Source organism: Rhipicephalus sanguineus, chromosome 7, assembly GCF_013339695.2.
Source record: "Rhipicephalus sanguineus isolate Rsan-2018 chromosome 7, BIME_Rsan_1.4, whole genome shotgun sequence".
Lineage (NCBI taxonomy): Eukaryota > Metazoa > Arthropoda > Arachnida > Ixodida > Ixodidae > Rhipicephalus > Rhipicephalus sanguineus.
The window spans coordinates 57804868-57814520 of record NC_051182.1 but is presented as its reverse complement, the minus strand read 5'-3'; positions in this window follow the sequence as shown (position 1 = coordinate 57814520).

The following is a 9653-nucleotide window of genomic DNA, read 5'->3' as shown; positions in this document are numbered from 1 at the left end:
TTTGAACGACCCGATGCTTGTGGTCCAAGGTGTGACGTTATGATGCATGCAAGCTCTAAGCCAACCCGAAAGGACACTGTTTTGTATTTTTTCTTGCGATGAGGGAAGCGTACATCTCTTACCACGCACACCACAACTGTCGTGCTCTGAGCAGGCATGTACCAAAATTATTCCGAAGCTCCAGCGTGTGCATTGAGGAAAGAGCTGCAAGCCATATGGCATCCACCGTGAATGTTCTCATTGCTCTGTGTACATATTTGTGCGCTGCATAATGAAGCCGCAGAAAGAAGTACGAAAGAATAGGAATACACAGAAAGAAGCGCTAAAGGATGAGTCACGCTTCTGTTGCTAGACGACACTTGGCTGGACCGATCATGCGCATAGCGGCTGGTCTGGAATGTGTCGCAGAAAGAATATAGAAAGAAAAAAGAGGCACATACTCTTTGTTAGGTGACATCTGGGTTGGTGGAGCCCGGGAAGAGCGGTTTTGCTGAGTGCAACGCCCTGCAAGTATTAGGTGATCAGCGAGATGCTTCTCCTTAAAAAGTATACTCATGTGTGCGGCGTACCATAACTGCTGATACATTGCGCATAAGCAGGATGATGAAACCCAGGGGACTGCCAAAAAGAGATTGATCGTCAACCCTTTTGTCACTTGGGTTGTGCGCGGAAGGTCTGCATTTTTGTAATGCTACTAACTCACTCAAACCACTAACACATACATGCAGTATGTAGCCTATAACAATACACGGGCAACTCCTCCCGCATTTTCCTTTGCTGAAACCCAAATGCGCTTTATTTGTTTTCTTCAGGTGATATGCTTTTGAATGGTTCAACAGGTAAACGTGGCATAATTTTAAGAACGGAATGCTTTGGCCAAAATGTAACACCTAACTGCATTTTGAAACTACGAGTTTTTTGGTTTTTTTTGCGTGGGTCGAAAAAACAAAACTGATAGTGAAGACAGCTCTCACATTTTTGGCGCAATGTTTCATTTTCCTGAGCATACGCTGTAGAACACGGCTTGTCAAGGCGTACAAGGCTGTGTACCTAAACGAAAGGTTACGTAAATAAAACACACAAAAATAGGACGAAATCAAGCAAGGTACGAAAGTGCTGCTCACAAAGAATTTTCTGGAAGAAAAAGCATGCATCATTCAAAAAAGAATTCATATTTTATTGCTTTATACCTCCAAAGCAGAAGACGATAAAGTTAGCGTGATAGTCATCAATACACATAAGTTTAATGGTTACCTTTATGACTATTTGTTCAGGGACTTGTCTAGCTGATTGAAGGCCGCCGGTTTTCAAAGCACTTCTCTTTGTTTTTGCCTGTGGTTAGTACAAATTTCCAGAAGCAGGTGGTAGTGATCTGCAGTCAAACCAGTCAAACCCTCTCTTGCTGCACGCACCATCATGCTTCTTCAGTCACCCCGCTACGGTGGTCTAGTGGTTATGGCGCTCGACTGCTGACCCGAAGGTCGCGGGATCGCATCCAGGCCGCGGCGACAGTATTTTCGATGGAGGCGAATATGTTTGAGGCGCGTGTACTTAGATTTAAGTGCACGTTAATGAACCCCAGGTGGGCAAATTTCCGGAGCCCTCCACTACGGCATCTCTCACAATCATAGTTTTGGGACGTTAAACCCCAGATAATATTATTATGTTTCTTCAGTCATTGTCAATTGCTTTGTCATTTGCTCATTCCGCAATCTTGCTGGAGAGTGGGTTCTAAAAGAAGAGAACCGTTATTTTAGACTGTCGGTTACTGCCACATTGCACACAACTGCCGATAACATGCAATGTGAGAGCATCTTAATTTAATAAAATGCGCGAAAGAATGACGATGAACAGACGAAACGTCAGACCACGGCGCTAACTCGCAACTAAAACTTTATTTCGCAACGAACAGGGTAAATAGCATCTGGAAAAGGATATCAAAAGACCATCTCGTATGCACAAGGCGACAAAAGTAACAAGAACAACAAAAACCGTAGGTGGCTGATTAGTCATGAACATGAGGCAAGCTATCTTTGAAATACGACACTTCAGCCTGTGAAAAGACTATCGAAGGTTGGCTGATGCATTTGCGACCTTTTAATGACATGTAAAAAGTTTCCATGATTTCTCGTCTGCGCTGATCCCTGTGCCTATGCAAAATTTCTGTCTATCAGAACTTGGGTTATAACCACTTTTGCGACAATGAAGAGCCAAATCAGAACCTGTGCCATTTTTTACATTTTGCGCATGCTCTTGGATCCTAATGTTTATGCACCGACTAGTTTGCCCTATGTAAACCTTACGAGAGGAACATGGAAGTTTATATAAAACATTAGTTTGACAATCAACAATTTTTTCTTATGTTTTACCGCGTACCTTAGACCTTTGTCACTTTTTCCTCCATTTAAATTTCTGTGCAACTTTAGTGGTCTAAATGCAATGGTAGCTGACAAAGCGGGTTATTTTGTGATTTTACGTCAAGGGAGGTTTGCTGCTAAGGCCATGAATGCTGTGTAGAAAAACTTTAGACAAGTCAGTGTGCATGGCGCTGAGAAGGAAGACAGAGCTATAGCCTTTTTGGGTGACCTACATTTGGAGGTGTTACTAGCGACGGTCATGATGGCCAAGATTGTCACGCTTGAGGCTACTTTCACGGCGAAAACCCATAAACCTGACGTCACTTTCAAAGCCATAGTTTCAGAAACGAACGCTTGGTAGCATGAATTTTCGATGTGGCTTCAGCTCCATCTCTCGGCTCTTTCATACAATGACCCATTTGTTGTTCCGAATTCTGGTGCACTGGTGAAATTTTTGAATGAGTGCAATCCACGGCATGCGACTGCCTTTAGCATTGATGTACCTCATAACACGTTAATGCGGTGCATCAAGATTTGTATAACTGATGGCAATCATTGTGCAGTACGTCATTCATTAACAAATGTCTCGTTCCGTATATAGCTTCATGAAAATGTTGTGTTTTTATTTGAATTCCACGTTTTTTGCCTGGCAGAGGAAGCTTTTCCTACAAAAACCGGGAGTATGCTTTGGGTCAAGTGTTGCGCCAGTCCTCAGTAACATTTTTGTAGCTTATGTGGACAGAAAAATTGAAAAGAGCATCGGAGACCTGGTTGTAAAAGTTGTGCGCTATGTTATTTTTTTTAGCTATTGTTAGAAGTTGTGATGTACAAAGAAGAGTTAATGATGTTTCAGAAGTGTTCAGAGAATGCGGTAAGGGGCCTATCTTTTACGTGTGGAATGCCTATTGAAGAACAGTTGGGTTTCTAGATTTAAAGTTACTTTTTTCTACGGGGGATTACGTCTGTTGGGAGTATTCCCCTTGGCAGATAAGCCTTTACTTGCGTTTTCATCGGAACACTCGAAATTAATAAAAAACACGGTTGATCCCTCCGTCATAGGAATCGGAATAACACGAAAGTAAAGCGTGCCCTTACAGAAGGAACTGAATGTTTACCCACTGTCTGCACAATGTATATTGATGTCTGACAGCTATAGCACCGTTTTATGTGGACGTGCCCACTTTGATGATTGGTGCTACATCTCCATCCAGACAACTAACGTCCCTGCTAAATGATTAAACAAAACGCTTGTGGTGGCTGTAGTATTTAACGGTAAAAGCGTATTTAGAGAACTAGGTGTGATAGCCAGAAGAGCGTCGCATATTGGACGCAGAAATTGGTCGCCATCCCGCGGCATGTTAAAATGTGATTGAACACCATGGCCGGACTAGAGGGAAACGCAAAGCGCGTCGTGCCGCCCCGGTAGCCCGGTCGCGATTTTTCTCGGGGCGAGCGCGTGAGCATGGAACGCGCTGTTACAGCCAGGTGAGGCAGGCGTGCGTCGCAGAGCTATTTTTGGTTTGTATTAGCGTGATGCTGAGCGAGGCCGACGCTTTTACGACGCTTGGGCAAAGGTCGCTACCTCGTGGTGTGTTAAGGCATTGACAAAATTCAACTTTTATTGAAAACGCGCCAAATTGGACGGACGCGTAAATGCGTTGCAGGTGCTAGTCGCGGAGGCCACAGCAATGACGAATTACTTTACCTTACCACTCCCAGAGGTCAACACCACCTAGCCGACCGGGAGAGTGGTAGATATAAAAGGCGCGTTCGTAAAGCCTCCAGAGTCTGTGACCGTGGCGCAGTGGATAGCGTGCCCGGCATCTGTTGTTGCGGACCGAGCGGTCGTGGGTTCGATGCCCGTTGACGGTACCTTTTTTTCTTTGCCATCTGATTGTGTATATTTTTTCGACGTCATTTCCGTGACGGAAATACGTCACGGAAGTCTTGGTGGACCCCGGCATAAAACACTTTCGTGTTAAAAAGTCACAGTTTCGCCACAAGGGCGAAGCAATGAATGCGATAGCAGGAAACTAATGCTATACGAAGTGAGGCTCGCCAATGGATACTCTCAGTTTGAATAGCGCTCCTGTTGCAAAGGCGGCCGAAGCGGCGAAGAAAACTCGCGTGCTTCAAGTGTCGAGCTGTGACACTGGATAGTTCGCGCTCATCGTCTGTTTGTTCGTTTAGCGGCGTCCCTTGAGATCGAGTGACTTCCGTACGCTCCGTAACATGAGCGCGGATACCACGGTGAAAGCTTGAAACAACCCTCTTCCCCTCACCACCAGAAAACCACGCGAGCAGACAGCGGAAGGGCAAGGTTCTCCCTGCGCAATAAGAAGAAGCGAGCGAGCTCCCCGACGAGTTTTAAATGGGCCCGTCGTTCTCCTAACGCCATCTCGCTGGTAATGAAGAAACGCTTATAAGCGCAGCCGTCTCTGAGTCCTCCAGCGGTAAATGGTGTGTATATAACGCTCGCCGTTACCTACGTGGAGGATCTGCGTTTCGTGGCGTAGTGGCTAGCGCCACTCGCTGCGGAGCAAGAGGTCCCTGGTTCGATTCCGCGCTTCGGGAGTATTTTCCTGAATTATGTTTTGGGGCTTTTATATATATATATATATATACATACTTATACATATACGGTGCATGACGACGACGGCGACGGCAAAATTCAGCCGAGACTGTCCATATAATTGCTATCGCAATAAAACCGGCATTAGTGTTGCATGCATCCAGTCTACTTTGTTTAAATCATGTCACCATATGATGCAACAAAGCTTTGCGAAACAGGTGTCAAGGCTACAAGAACCAGGATACCCCACTAGGGTTATCACGAGAGCTTGTGAAAAAGTGGCAAAGACAGTAAAAGCTAGGCCGACCAGAACAGCTGATGGTAATCGCGCTACCACAAGAAAGAATTTAGCAGTGACTCCTTATTTGCATAGGTTATCACATGAAATAAAAAATGTGCCAAATAGGTACCATGTTGACGTTGTATTCAATGCTGGCCACAAGTTCCGACAGGTATGTCCAGCCATGCACAGAAAGTTAAATGGAAGACGGAAACGTGGCAAACAGCTAAGGGGCACGGTAAAATATAACAAAAAATTGTAGATTGTCAAACTAAAGCTGTATATTAAATTCCATGTTCCTGTGGTAAGATTCACATAAGCCAAATTAGTCGGTGCATAAACAACAGGATCCAAGAGCATGCGCAAAATGTAAAAAATGGCACAGGTTCTCATTTGGTTCTTCATTGTCGCAAAAGTGGTTGTAAGCCCAGTTTTGATAGGACAGAAATTTTACATGGGCACAGGAATCAGCGCACACGAGAAATGATGGAAGCTTTTTACATGTCATTGGAAAGTCACAAATGCATCAGCCAAGCTTCGGTGGCCTTGGCACAGGCTCAAGTGTCATATCTCAGAGATAGCATGCCTCATGTTCGTGAATAATCCGCCAGATAGGGTTTTTTGTTTTTGTTGTTGTTGCTTTTGTCGCCTTGTGCATACGTGATCGTCATTTGATATCATTTTCAAGATGCTTTTTATTCTGTTCATCGAAATAAAAGTTTAGGTGCGAGTCAGTGCTGTGGTCTGTCGTTTCTTCTGTTCGTCCCCGATCTTTCGCGCGTTTTATTTATTCAGGATGGAACCACACCAACTTGCCCAGGTAAACCTTCTGATGAAATGTGAGACACTTACTACCCCTCCCCTGCCCCCCAAAAAGGTGTGTCACTTTACCAATACATAAGCGTTCCTGATATATATTATCCTGTGCATTAAGTTTATTGGAAAACGAAAAACCTGATTTGAAAACGCACGATAATCCCACATGTAATTTACTTTTGTTTAGCACAAGAGTCAGCAATACAAGAATGTAAGTGACACTTTAGTAGAAGAAACACGACAGCAGATGATTAGAAACATAAATATTACAATTAACATTTTTCAGTGACCATACTTAGCATTTCACGCGGAGCTTGAATATGTTCGTACTTAATTGTTTTCCTTAAAGTGTATATTCTACTTGGCAGTTCATAACCTCGGCTTCGCCGAACGTAAGGCATATAGACGTCAGACTCTGGAGTTTCCAAGATGTGTGGCGCCACCTGTCGGAGAAGTATTGAGTAGTGCATAGACCGACTCTCTCGCACAGTTTGCTATGGGACCAGGTGAACTAGCGAGTGCGAAACAACGATTGTGCTTAATATCGCGGGTGTTTGCGCATTTAGCACTCAGAACGAGAGCTGTGAATTGCTCTCCGCTAGTCGGACGCGCCACCGAACCGTCGTGAAGTGCTTGCTGGATCACTCGCCTGAACGACGGCGAAAACAGCAGCAGACGAGAGCCCTCCGCACGCTACGAAGAAACTCCGCAAAAGACGCACTGTTGCGTTGTGAATTGCCACGGACGTAAAAGACTGAATAACAACGTTCAGTTTTACCGATTTCCATAGTTGTCGTACGAAGAAGAGAGGCGAGAGCGCTGGATACGGGCCGTTGCGAGCGTGTTGGGTAAGCGAAGTACCCGCGTTCTCCACAGCCGGTGGCATGAATGTGTGGCTCTGCTATTGTTTTGCGTAGCCCTGATGCAAAACCGTGGTAACCTTGACTATGAAGCTCAGCAGAGGCTCTGACCGCGGTGCTTGTCGTGTAACACGAAGTGAGCAGCTAGAGGCAGACTGGAGACGCGTGATACGCACACCGCGACGAGTTGGTCGTCACAACACAGCATCGCGGACGTACGTACGTTTTGAAGGCTCAGAGTTCTGGTTCTAACTAGCTAACAGCACCACGTGCGTCATACAAGTAAATCGCAGAATGTTGGTCGCGACCCCCTTCAGGTTTATTTCGCCCGTGTCCTCCGCGGTTGCCGTAGCTATCTCGGAGGTCACGGTTTTGCCTTTGGTTGTACCCCGCGAAAGTGGACACGCACGTATCCCCATTTACAGTACATACAAACGGAAGACGACCATAAAGAGACCATTTGAGGATGCGTAATAAAACACTCCAATGCACAGGAAGCGAGAGATGAATTAAGGGAGAATACAACTGAAAAGGCGAAAATCGCCGGAGTCATTCGCCCCATGAACCGAGTTTTCTACCACTGATCGTAAGATGCATAGCTAAGTAAACTGATCGTGTATGTAGGTACTTTATCGCTGTGGCATACGTATATACCCGATTTTAACGCATTTAGGCTCTAGAGAACGGATGTCGGAGGGCTTGCCTCGAACTCGGTGTCGTGTGATGCTCGCTTGTACTTGCGAGTTGCAGCGCGCGGGAATAACTAAAACTTATTTTGCATTGTACTCGCAGTTCGCTTTGATCAGCTTCCTTTGTTTCTGAAGCGTGGATTGGCGGAAGAAGCTTTCCAGGTCCTTGATTTTCAGGAAACCGCGCCTCGACACCAACGAAAGAGGAGGGTTATATTGCGGCCTATGCACATTCGCTTGCGGGCGGCTCTCTTTGCACTACCCAGTTAGTGCCAGGGCTACGATGAGGGCGCTAGTGGCGGTGTTTTTCGCAGCGCCACCTGGGCAGAGTCTGACGTCTATCTTCGTGTGGAAGTTTCCAAGCTGCCTGATAGGAAACCCTCCCAGCATGTGTTGGGCAGGACGTATGCTTTAAGCAGTTTCAACGCAACACATTGAATATGGCAAAAAAAAAACATTTGTGCTGTCTACGTACCTTTAAACATTCTGGCATTGACATCTACAGTACGTATGCTGATTCATCTTTTCTAACCACCATGAAACGTTGCTTTCACCCTAGAACAGAACGAGAACAAAAAGAAAAGTTATCGTAGGGCCACGGAAAATTTTTAGCGCCAAAGAACTAAGAACATCGAAAGACATACCAACCAAACCGACCATGTCCCCCTTTGCACTCCAACTTTGCACGATCACTGGTATTCGTGGTGTCTGAAAAACCGTTAATGCACAGCGTATCGCTTATTGCGTAACATATTCTCAGCTGTCCCATTTCGCTAGCGACGCACAGAAAATACTGCGTGTACATACGCGATGTAATACTGCGATACATCGCGTAAAAAGCATTTAATTTATTTTTCTGACACGTCCCAACTCTTACAGTAGCGAACTCTAACAGTCCCTATTGTCATAAAGACGGCTGGGTGGTCAGTATAGTTACACGCTGCCGTCTCTATGGCGCCAATGCCCGGCGCAGCGTGAGACATGGCTACTGCGCAACGGAGGCGCACAGCTCTGATTACTTCACTAGTCTGGAATGCGCAAACCCGCGAGTCGCGTGCGGCGGCGGAGGCTCCGGCGCGCCAGCGGCGCCAGCTGTGCGCCATGACGTCACTGCTCCTCGTGCCTGCGCAGCACGTCTCTCGATAAGCCACGCGAAACTGCTCGACCTTGGCCAGTGTAGCTAACACTACAAAAATGGGTTTGCAGCTCTGCCACGGAGAACGAGTGTATCTTGTCAGCAACAATGTAATAGTTTTAATTCTAGTGTGTGTGTGCGTGTGTGTGTGTCCACACGACGAAAATTTCACGGCAAGTACACGCAAAAACAAAAAAAGAACCCACTAGACGATAGTGACGGAAACGCACACTTGCTTTCACACAGATTGTTTCGCTGCTTCTATTCAGACGAAAATGCAAACCGAAAAGAGATGTTGTCCTGAAACGTTAAATGCTTGGGTATATGTATATATATACTGTGAGCGCTGACTATATAGTCATTTTCATATGTACAGAAACCATTGTAATCATCACCTTGGTTTGTCATGCGGGCTGCGCCGCTTTGGACATTGAAATATAACCTTTCGATTACTGAACTGGGCGTCGTCTCATAAGTGATGGAGAGTGCTGTGGTTCCCACGTCCTCTTGCTCTACCGGTCACCCCTGGAGCTCCGGTCTGGTCGACGGTCGTGCTCGCAAACGACAGTGATGGCACAAAACAACGCCTCCGCTGCCGCAACCGCTTCTGCTCAGCCAGTTGGGCCTCACTACACAGTGAGTACGTCGCAACGAGACTCTCCGGTATTTTCCGGCCTTCGCGGTGAAGACGTCGAGGAGTGGCTCGACAATTATGACAGAACCAGTGTTTGTAATTAATGGGACGATGCCCACAAACTACGCTACATTCCTTTTTTACCTCAGGGAAGTGGCTAAAAGCTGGTTCTACAACCATGAAAGTGACTTTCCTGATTGGGCAGCCTTCACGGCTCAACTCCGTCAGATATTTGGTACATCTGCAGGACGCTCTGAGGTAGCGAAACAGAAGCTCGCAACCCGCATTCAAGGGCCCGACGAATCATATA